The sequence below is a fragment of the Lathyrus oleraceus genome, chromosome 5 (genome assembly GCF_024323335.1).
Source record: "Lathyrus oleraceus cultivar Zhongwan6 chromosome 5, CAAS_Psat_ZW6_1.0, whole genome shotgun sequence".
Lineage (NCBI taxonomy): Eukaryota > Viridiplantae > Streptophyta > Magnoliopsida > Fabales > Fabaceae > Lathyrus > Lathyrus oleraceus.
The window spans coordinates 581,644,941-581,654,774 of record NC_066583.1 but is presented as its reverse complement, the minus strand read 5'-3'; the positions used below and the strand labels follow the sequence as shown (position 1 = coordinate 581,654,774).

Genomic DNA, 9,834 nt, shown 5'->3' with positions numbered 1-9,834 from the left:
AAAGAATTTCTTTCAAGAACTTGGCATATGAGGGCATCTGCGTAATAGCTTCTGTAAACGGAATTGTAACGTTTAATTGTTTTAGTAGGTCAACAAATTTTTTGAATTGGCCCGCATCTTTGGTTTTAATAAGCCTTTGAGGGTAAGGGATAGGTGGTTTATAAGGTGGTGGAGGTACATAAGGTTCCTTCTTTTCTACGGTTTCCTTATTACTCTCTTCCTTTTCCTTAGGTTCACTTTCCTCAGTTGACTTTTCAGAGTTTTGGTTTTCTATCCTTGGGTCAGACGGTCCTTCCACTTCCGTTCCACTTCTCAGTATAATTGCGTGAGCGTGGCTTCTCGGGTTAGGTTGGGGTTGGCCAGGAAATGTACCAGTTGGGGCAGCAGTAGGCGCTTGTTGTTGAGCTACTTGTGATATTTGCGTTTCCAGCATTTTGTTATGGGTAGCCAGGGCATCTACTTTACTTGCTAGTTGTTTAATTTGTTCGCCAGTGTGTACATTCTGGTTTAAGAAATCTTTATTGGTTTGCTGTTGAGAGGCTATAAAGTTTTCCATCATGATTTCCATGTTGGATTTCCTAGGGGCGTTATTGTTAGGTGTAGATGGGATCGGCTTTTGATATCCTGGAGGTATAGCTGGGGCTTGATTTGGAGATTGTCCAGGTGCGTATAAAGCATTATTACTCTTATATGAAAAATTGGGATGATTCTTCCAATTGGAGTTATAGGTATGCAAGTAGGGGCTTCCTTGAGCATAGTTTACTTGCTCCGCTTGGATTCCTGTTAGGAGTTGACAATCTGCAGGAGTGTGACCTTGTATTCCACAGACTTCGCAATTCTGAGTTATGGCAACCACGGTGGCTGGAGGTGATACATTTAAACTTTCAATTTTCTGGACCAGAGCATCCACTTTTGCATTAACATGATCAAGGTTACTTATCTCGTACATGCCAGTTTTCGTTTGAGGTTTTTCCACCATTGTTCGTTCGCTTCCCCACTGATAGTGGTTTTGAGCCATGCTTTCGATAAGTTGGTAAGCGTCAGCATATGGTTTGTTCATTAGTGCACCACCTGCGGCGACATCTATTGTTAACCTCGTGTTGTACAAGAGACCATTATAGAAGGTATGAATTACTAACCAGTCTTCTAAACCATGGTGTGGACAAAGTCTCATCATGTTTTTGTATCTTTCCCATGCTTCGAAGAGAGACTCGTTATCTTTCTGTTTAAATCCATTTATCTGGGCTCTTAACATAGCTGTTTTGCTTGGCGGAAAATATCGGGCAAGAAAAACTTTCTTCAACTCGTTCCATCTGGTGACTGAGTTGGAAGGAAGAGATTGAAGCCATCTTCTAGCGCTATCTCTTAACGAGAAAGGAAAAAGACGAAGTCAAATAGCCTCTGAAGTGACACCATTAGCTTTAACAATATCAGCGTATTGGACAAATACGGATAAATGAAGGTTTGGATCCTCGGTAGGATTTCCAGAGAATTAGTTCTGTTGCACTGCCTGCAACAGTGAAGGTTTAAGTTCGAAGTTGTTTGCTTCAATTGCGGGTGGAGCAATACTCGAATGCGGCTCATCTTGCGATGGAGCGGCGTAATCTCGAAGAGCACGAGCTGGTTCTGCCATCTCGGGTATCGAAGGGAAAATATTTTTGAAATCAGGAAGTTCGACAGGAGGGAGATTGTTTGCAGCACGATATTCCCGAATTCGTCGTAAGACTCGGAGATATAGTTCGATATCGTTGATTCGTAAGTAGAACGGCTCGCCTTGTGAGCGAGTGTGTGGCATACAAATCAACGAAAGAAAGAAAAGAAAAAGAAAAGCCTAAGTCTCTACAGCGTAACAGAAGAGTTACGATATCGACTAAATAAAAGTCCCCGGCAACGGCGCCAAAAAATTGATCGCGACTTTATGAGTCGAATTTGGGGTACAAACTGCAAGTGCACAGTTCTATCGCGTAGTTTTAAAAGATATCGATCCCACAGGGACTTATGAATCGATATACCGTTTTTTAAGGTTACTTCGTAAAGCTAAGGCGGATAATACTTTGATTGTTCGGGGGAAAAGTTAAAACTAAAATAAGATCTAAATTAAATATCAATTAAACGGATATCGGTATGCAGTTCGTCGTAATTAGGGAATCAATTCTTCGTTGGTTTCTTGGTTTTAAAATAAATCTTTTCAATTAACACTATTGATTAAAAGTCTTATCTCAAACTCTCGCTCTGTTGAATAAACTATGATTTTATATTAACGTAGCTGTCACTTATTAGTTAAGTCAAAAACCACTTTTTAAAAACAATAGAATTCGTAGAAACTCTTTTTAAGAAAACACTAATCGTTTAAACACCCTCGTCTGAAACTCTCGCTCTGTTGACTTAGATTATATGATTAAACTTAAATGCTTAACTCTCGTCCTCACATTTAACCTTTAAAAATACTTTTTGAAAAAGATTAGAATTTAATTAACTCTAAAAATTGCTTTCGCCCTGATTTAGAATTAATGCTCAATTTACTATGTCTAGTTAAAAACTCAAACTCTCGTTCTATTGAATTTAACTTCTTTATGTCTTTTACTCTCGTACAAAAACTTTGTTATTAAACCTGTAAATTGAGACCATAAAAAGAGTGACTTTATTTTTAAACGTAATTTAACCAACTTAGTTTCGATTCCTTCATTCCGCTTACTCTACATACCGACACCTAAATGAATTAGCCAGACATACTAAACAGATCTAAACAATCAGCATGCATAAATAATTTCATCTCAGGCAGATAACATAAATAAACAGTAAAACAAAGCATATATAAATTCAAACTATAATTAAAGAACCTGAGTAATTAAATAGCAGTCTTGAACACTCCACCACAAACCGATTGGATTTGTTCTTGGATTCTTCAATCGGACAGGAAAATAAAATTGAAGGAATAAAAATCTAGGGTCTAATGTAAGGTTAGATCTAGTGAAAGGTACACAATAGTTTCCGGTGTAGAAACTACTGTGCGAAAAATTAAGTAATTGCTGGAAAAGAAAATAGAAATTGCAAAGGAAACAATATAAAAGTTGTAAAAATAATGCTGTAAAATACTTATGCTGCTGGAAGAGAAAAAGTGCAAAAAGAGAAAACGGCGAAGAAGCAGAACGTGGAACCTCTAGGGTTTTCCGTAAGGTTACTATTTATATTCGTCACTTGTTGTAACTGTTTCCAAAGGTATTCCGCGTCAAAGGTCTTCACGTGGCAAATGGTCAGGCGTGCAAATAGGCCTCAACGTTTCTGAAGCCAAAAATATAGGAGAATGGTGTGACGTCCGTCACACCATGTGTTACGCTCGTAACACAAGTGGGCAAAGCGTGACGCTCGTCACAGCCTTTATGACGCTCGTCATAGGTGCAGCGCCTGTGCTTTTTGGGCTGGGCTTTGGCTTTTGATATTTGCTTCTTTTCATTCCTTTTTTCACCTCCTTTTCTTCCTTTTTCACTTGTGCTTCAAATAAACTACCTGGGATAAATAGAAAGAAAATACCGAGTAGTATCGAATAAAATGAAATAAATTGAAGTAAATAATAATATAATTTAATTAACTTGAGTCCTAGAATGTTATATCATTTCATGTTATCAGCATACCAATAGAGATGTGTACTACCACAGAAAACACACATTTTGAATACATGATCGGTTCCATAATCATTGGTTCCACGAACCATAACAAAATTCGGTTCCACAAATCATTGGTTCTATGAACCATAACAAAATTCATCAATCACAAGTGACTTCATTCACCATATTACACAAATAATAACATGGCATGTTCTATACAATGCGTCTCATTCTCAATCATGGCAACAATTCGTCCACGACCTCCACATAAGCGTCGTACGAATTAATACCGTATTCTCATACATATATCTCACATGTTCCATAACCTAGATCATATTTCTAAGTTATTAATCAAGTTATTCTCCTAGGTTTCCTCACTCATCTTTGGTAAGGTTTTTAATCATGTTATTTCACCTTCCACATAACAACAATATTTAATTTTCATCATGATAAAATTCATGGCATTTATAAATCACATAATATTTTATAACATGGAACAATAATAATAGTCCTTTACGTTATCTTTCTAACGCATCCGTCCGTATCCAAAACGGAGATATCCCACTCAATTAATTCATTAATCTATCTTAATCAAGATTTAGATTAATATTTATTCATTGCATAAGCATTCAACAACAACCTCTCTAGCCTAGTGGTAAGGGTTGTACAGTTTCAAGGAGGTCTTGGGTTTGAACCCCATTGGTGACATATTCTGTCCAGAATTGAATTCTGTTTCCTTGTTAACCGGTTAACTTAAAAACGCTAACTGGTTACCACTTACGAAACTGCCCAGAAGTGAATTTGCTATTGTTTAATCTATTACCTAAGGTGTTAACACAACAAAACACATCAAAATTAAACACCCAAGTATCACAATTTCAACAACAATAACATGATATCAACACAACAAGTTCATCACAAATTCACACAAATCCTAACCCCACAAATATAGGTTATTTTCCCCCAAATGCTAAAACTATCTAAGAACTCACCTAGTAGAAGAAGAAGATGTAGTTGGTGATGATGAAGATGAGATGATGGTGCTTCCATGGCTTCCTTCTTCTTCTTCTCCCATGAGTTTTCTTCTCCCTTTCTTTCTCTTTCTCTTTTCCTTTTCCTCTTTCTTTCTCTTTCTCTTTTCCTCTTTCTGATATCTCTCACTCTGTCCTACCTACTTCTTCTTATCCTTTTCTTCTTTTCTTTTCCACCACACAAAATACTATATAATATATAAGTAATATATAATATCAAGTAGTATCATAAAATATCTCAATTGATATTTTATCTTCCAGCACCAATTGACCAATTATTAATGTTACCAAAAATGTCGTCTCTTGTACTCATTAATATTGGTCTGTCTCTTTATTAATAATTAATCTCTTCAGAGTTCACAGGTTACTCTATTGGTCCCAATTGACAACATTTAGAGCACATAGGAGCTCCAATTGTTACAACTAACAAAAGATATAGTACATAGGAATTCAATTGGTCTCAACTGACAACTAATTGAGCATTTAAGGGAATATGGGATATTACATTCTCCCCTATTAAATTGAAATTCTCCCTCGAATTTCCTTCACTCAACAAACAAACAATCCTTGTATCAACGTCTTAGACCAACACTTGACCTCTCTTTGATTTCAAGTCTCTGACATACTCATTTCTTCTAACTTGCCTTTGCTATCAAATTTCCTTCTTCATGAACTCTTGAAACTTCTTGATTTCCATCACAATCTCATTCTGATATTGGATTGACATTTAAACTTGCTTCCACTTAATTCATCTGATATTCTGCTCTACATCAGTTGGTCGCTTTCCTCCCGTAAACCACGACTTCTCTTCCTTTCACTGAGTTACACAAAACATAATTACAACATCTTATCTGGACTTTGTTAATCAATACTCATTAATCCTTCATAAGAAGATTTATTGATTCCCTGACCACAAACAATATTCACTACTCTTTTCTTATTATGCCTTCAATAAATGTGACAACTTGTAATCCGTCTATCGATAATCTCATCAACCTTACTTGAGCTGATAATGCATGCTTCAAGCCTCTACTCCTACTAATTCACTTCTCCCGTACTACTCTAATGAGATAGAACCATTAGCACGAGATCGTCTTACTTTTATCCTTACCTCCATTCTTAAGAGTAACTATCTCCCTGATCCCCATAGACTTGATTGGGCTCTTTCTCTCGTCACCTTCCATTGTGATACTCTGATTCCAATAGTGGAACACTTGGGATTCTTAGGCACTACTGGTTAGCTAACAATCTTCAAAGAAACACACTTACCCTCAGAGTGCCTACTGTCCAAAATGGTACAAGAACCTTACCGACTTCCATTAGTAGAACAACTTCCTTGATGACTCACAAAAGTTCAGAATAAGACCAACACTCATCAGAAGATAGGTATCTAGGAGTTACATTGTTACAACCATAAAACATAAAACATCCAAATTCATCATGTGTTCAATGCAGCTAAACCAAATTAGTTTGACAATATCCAGTCCTGGTTACTATATTTCGTATCAAATCCTCTTGTAGGGCTTTGATTCATTCAAGATTTCTCCTGACACATGATCTCGACCAAAACAACATAACACCATCAAGGAACTTTAAATCATCAACGAGACACCACTTCTAAGGAACTTCAGCAATCTAGAACATAACTATGAGTGTCCATACACCTCATAGAGTCACACACAATATTTCACACACATCTAGCGACAACATTTCACTTCGTATCCAAAATCATTCATCTCAATCATCCTGTCCCATCTTCCATACTCCTAGCTCATGCTCCTACTCATATACAGTCTGAGTTACATGTTTAACTTTAGGAATATCTTATCCTCGTCCCTTATTGGAAGTATAACTCATGAATCCTTCCAATACGGCAAAGTATCATCGTACACAGCCATCACCATTCTCAGGGAGTCTACATCTAAGGCTATGAATCCGAATGAATTAATCAATTTCATACCATGACCAACCAATTCACACCTTACCAATATATACCATATATCTAACTAATCTCTTCCAGATCACCACTTAGTAGGTCTCTTCCAAGTCCGTTCCGTATAGTTATTCATAATCATAATAGTGGTACTTCCCAGACTTACTTAAACTGAGCATGGTCTACCAGGTTGGTTTTCTCACACGTCTGACTTCCATGATATCTCCTCAGATGACCAACTACGCACTACACCTTCAGAAATCCCAATTTCAAAACTACTAATCTGACTTGTGGTAACTTGTAACTCCATCCTCGATTTGTACATCCACAACGATAAACTTATGACAATTAAGACACCCTTAGCTCCAACACGGTGTGAATGTTTATACTCCGAGATCAACCAACCAAACACTCCTCAAGGAGGTAAATAACAACCTGACTTCCAATAAGCCAATATTACTCTTGCAATCCAAATAAAAAGGCACTTAAGATGAACCTTATCATTGCCACACACTTATGATTGGAATTTTCTTCTAAACCAATACCTATTACACCCTTCATCATACTGGGGTTACTTGTCTAGATGACTTTCCACAAATAATCCTCATTGTCTCCCAATAAGCTCTTACAACATAACATATTCAACATCCTACACTTAGTCCACATGCTCCAGCTTGGTTTATCTTTCATTGTCTGTCATCAACTCAACTTCTTAGAATACAAGACTCACCGCTCAACAAAATGTATGTTACTTTACATCCATCTCAAGACAAGGAATCCATTACACTTACTTGTGACCATAATGCTGCTATCACACACTTCTCTTAATACCAAGGTTTAACTTCTTCCATTCCACTACATACTCTAGAAATCCTCGATGCGAAAGATCGTCAACCACAAGCCCATAACTTTGTCTTAATGAATCTTAATGGTCCCATTGTACCTTTATCTAAAATGTACCCCATTACAATGATTGTATTGCAACATCCACACTACTTCCACACTCGGTGTTCACTTGTCTCCCTATGGTAATTCTCTCAGTTTCAATTACAAAACCATTCTACTAGAATTCCTCAAATCCAACTTATTTGCTCTTCTCCTCAACCAGATCTCATATAACCAAAACTCACTGGAGCTTCCATTACTATATAATGTGTGTTATCTGTTTCCAACACAAACTCTTATAATTGATCTTTGGGTAACTCAACATTCCATTACAATTGCTCACTAACACTAAACCTCTGACTAGCTATCTTGAACCCGATCTCCCTTCTAAGATTGGATATACTTGGTTTATCTTCTAGCTTCCATTTGGTCCATACATGTTTCACTTGGAACAGACAACCATGTCCTCGAGTCTCTCCTTAGACTTCACCACTACCTTAGGCTCCCAACAAAACTGAACGTCCTTATCCCTCAAGTCTTTAACCACTTGCAAGATATAATTCCAATTATATATATATTCCATTAAGTACTCTCGTTCTTCCAAAATATTTTAGTGGCCTTAGAAACTGAAACACTAATACACTACCTCACTTCCAGACCTTATGACATATGCGTAACATAACCATCCTTCTCCCTCGCCATACGGGATTACTCACAATACTTATTCCATATCAGTGAGTGTATCTTACTCCACTAACAATTCACACCTCTCTCAAGCTCTGACAATTCATCCAATAGAGATCCTCAACTTCTCAACTCTGTTAACACCGCAGGATCGCTTGAATGATACACTACTCTTCAATTCCATAATACCCAAATCACAACTCCTCTGAAACTTCAACTGGGCCATCTAGTTCTCCTTACTTTCTAACTCTTGGCTTGAGCCTACTCTCAAAGCACAAGTTCAACCCACACTTCGGAGTCCTCGTGGTCGCTCAACCATGATCCTACCTACCATGCACATAGCATTAGGTTGATCAGGCCCAATAATATATACAGTGATATTAAGAATCATGTTGGCTAAACACACATATGAGGCAGGAATAGATTTACTTATGATGTTTCAAGGCTAGGTCGAGAATCGACCTGCTCTGATACCAACTGTAACAACTCGTATAATATATATCTAGAATAATATCATACAAGTGTTAATAATTGGTACTGATCCAACATAAGTGCCTAATGGCAGTAATATATATATACATGTCCAAACTAAAAACATCAATGGAACATGTTATACAATAATGCCTAAACAATAAAAATCTAAGAACTATGTGCAATATCTTCATTGCACACAACTCCACAGCGGAAGATCATGCTGAACAGCATCCCTTGAAACATCCATAAACAACTTCTCATAGGTTCAACCTGCAAAATAACAACAATGATGGGATGAGATAATAATCTCAGTGAGTTCTCCTATCTTATGGATCCACTCGGCTCTACAGGGTTTCTAATCAATATTCAACTCATATCCAACTCAAGTCAACAAGGGAACGAAGACTTGAGCGATGGGGAAACTATCTCGCAATTGTATGGCAACATGCATCTGAGTTCTCACAACTCAACCACGATCATTATTCAGATCACGACACATCAATTCCCGAACGGACTTACGTCTAAGCCAGGCCCGGTTCATGCATGCTCGTATGATTCGACTTTCGCGGTGGATATCCGATTCCCCTATGGGACTCAAACCCACTTTTAATAACCATCACTCGTATGGGACTTTACCCACTTTGAGTCTGTTTCACCGTATGGGCCTTATCCCACTTTGGTGTCCACCTTTCCCCCTTGTCCACCATGGTTGGGGCTCAAACCCAATTGAGGCTTGAATCATTGGTCCCACGTCCCAATGCTTACTCATCTAAGCATACCAATAGAGATGTGTACCACCACAGAAAACACACATTCTGAATACATGATCGGTTCCATAATCATTGGTTCCACGAACCATAACAAAATTCGGTTCCACAAATCATTGGTTCCACGAACCATAACAAAATTCATCAATCACAGGTGACTTCATTCACCACATTACACAAATAATAACACGGCATATTCCATATAATGCGTCTCATTCTCTATCATGGAAACAATTCGTCCACGTCTCATTCTCTATCATGGAAACAATTCGTCCACGACCTCCACATAAGCGTCGTACGAATGAATACCGTATTCTCATACACATATCTCACATGTTCCATAACCTAGATCATATTTCTAAGTTATTAATCAAGTTATTCTCCTAGGTTTCCTCACTCATCTTTGGTAAAATTCATGGCATTTATAAATCACATAATATTTTATAACATGGAAC

At 37.5% G+C, this 9,834-nt stretch overlaps 1 non-coding gene across 1 annotated transcript; it reads left to right on the top strand.

Annotated features, from left to right (window-relative positions):
- The first annotated feature begins 1,148 nt into the window (after window positions 1–1,148).
- LOC127089049 (small nucleolar RNA R71) lies at window positions 1,149–1,255 on the top strand. Its single transcript, XR_007790828.1, has one exon. It is a non-coding gene; the product is annotated as a small nucleolar RNA R71 (small nucleolar RNA).
- The last annotated feature ends 8,579 nt before the right edge of the window (window positions 1,256–9,834 follow it).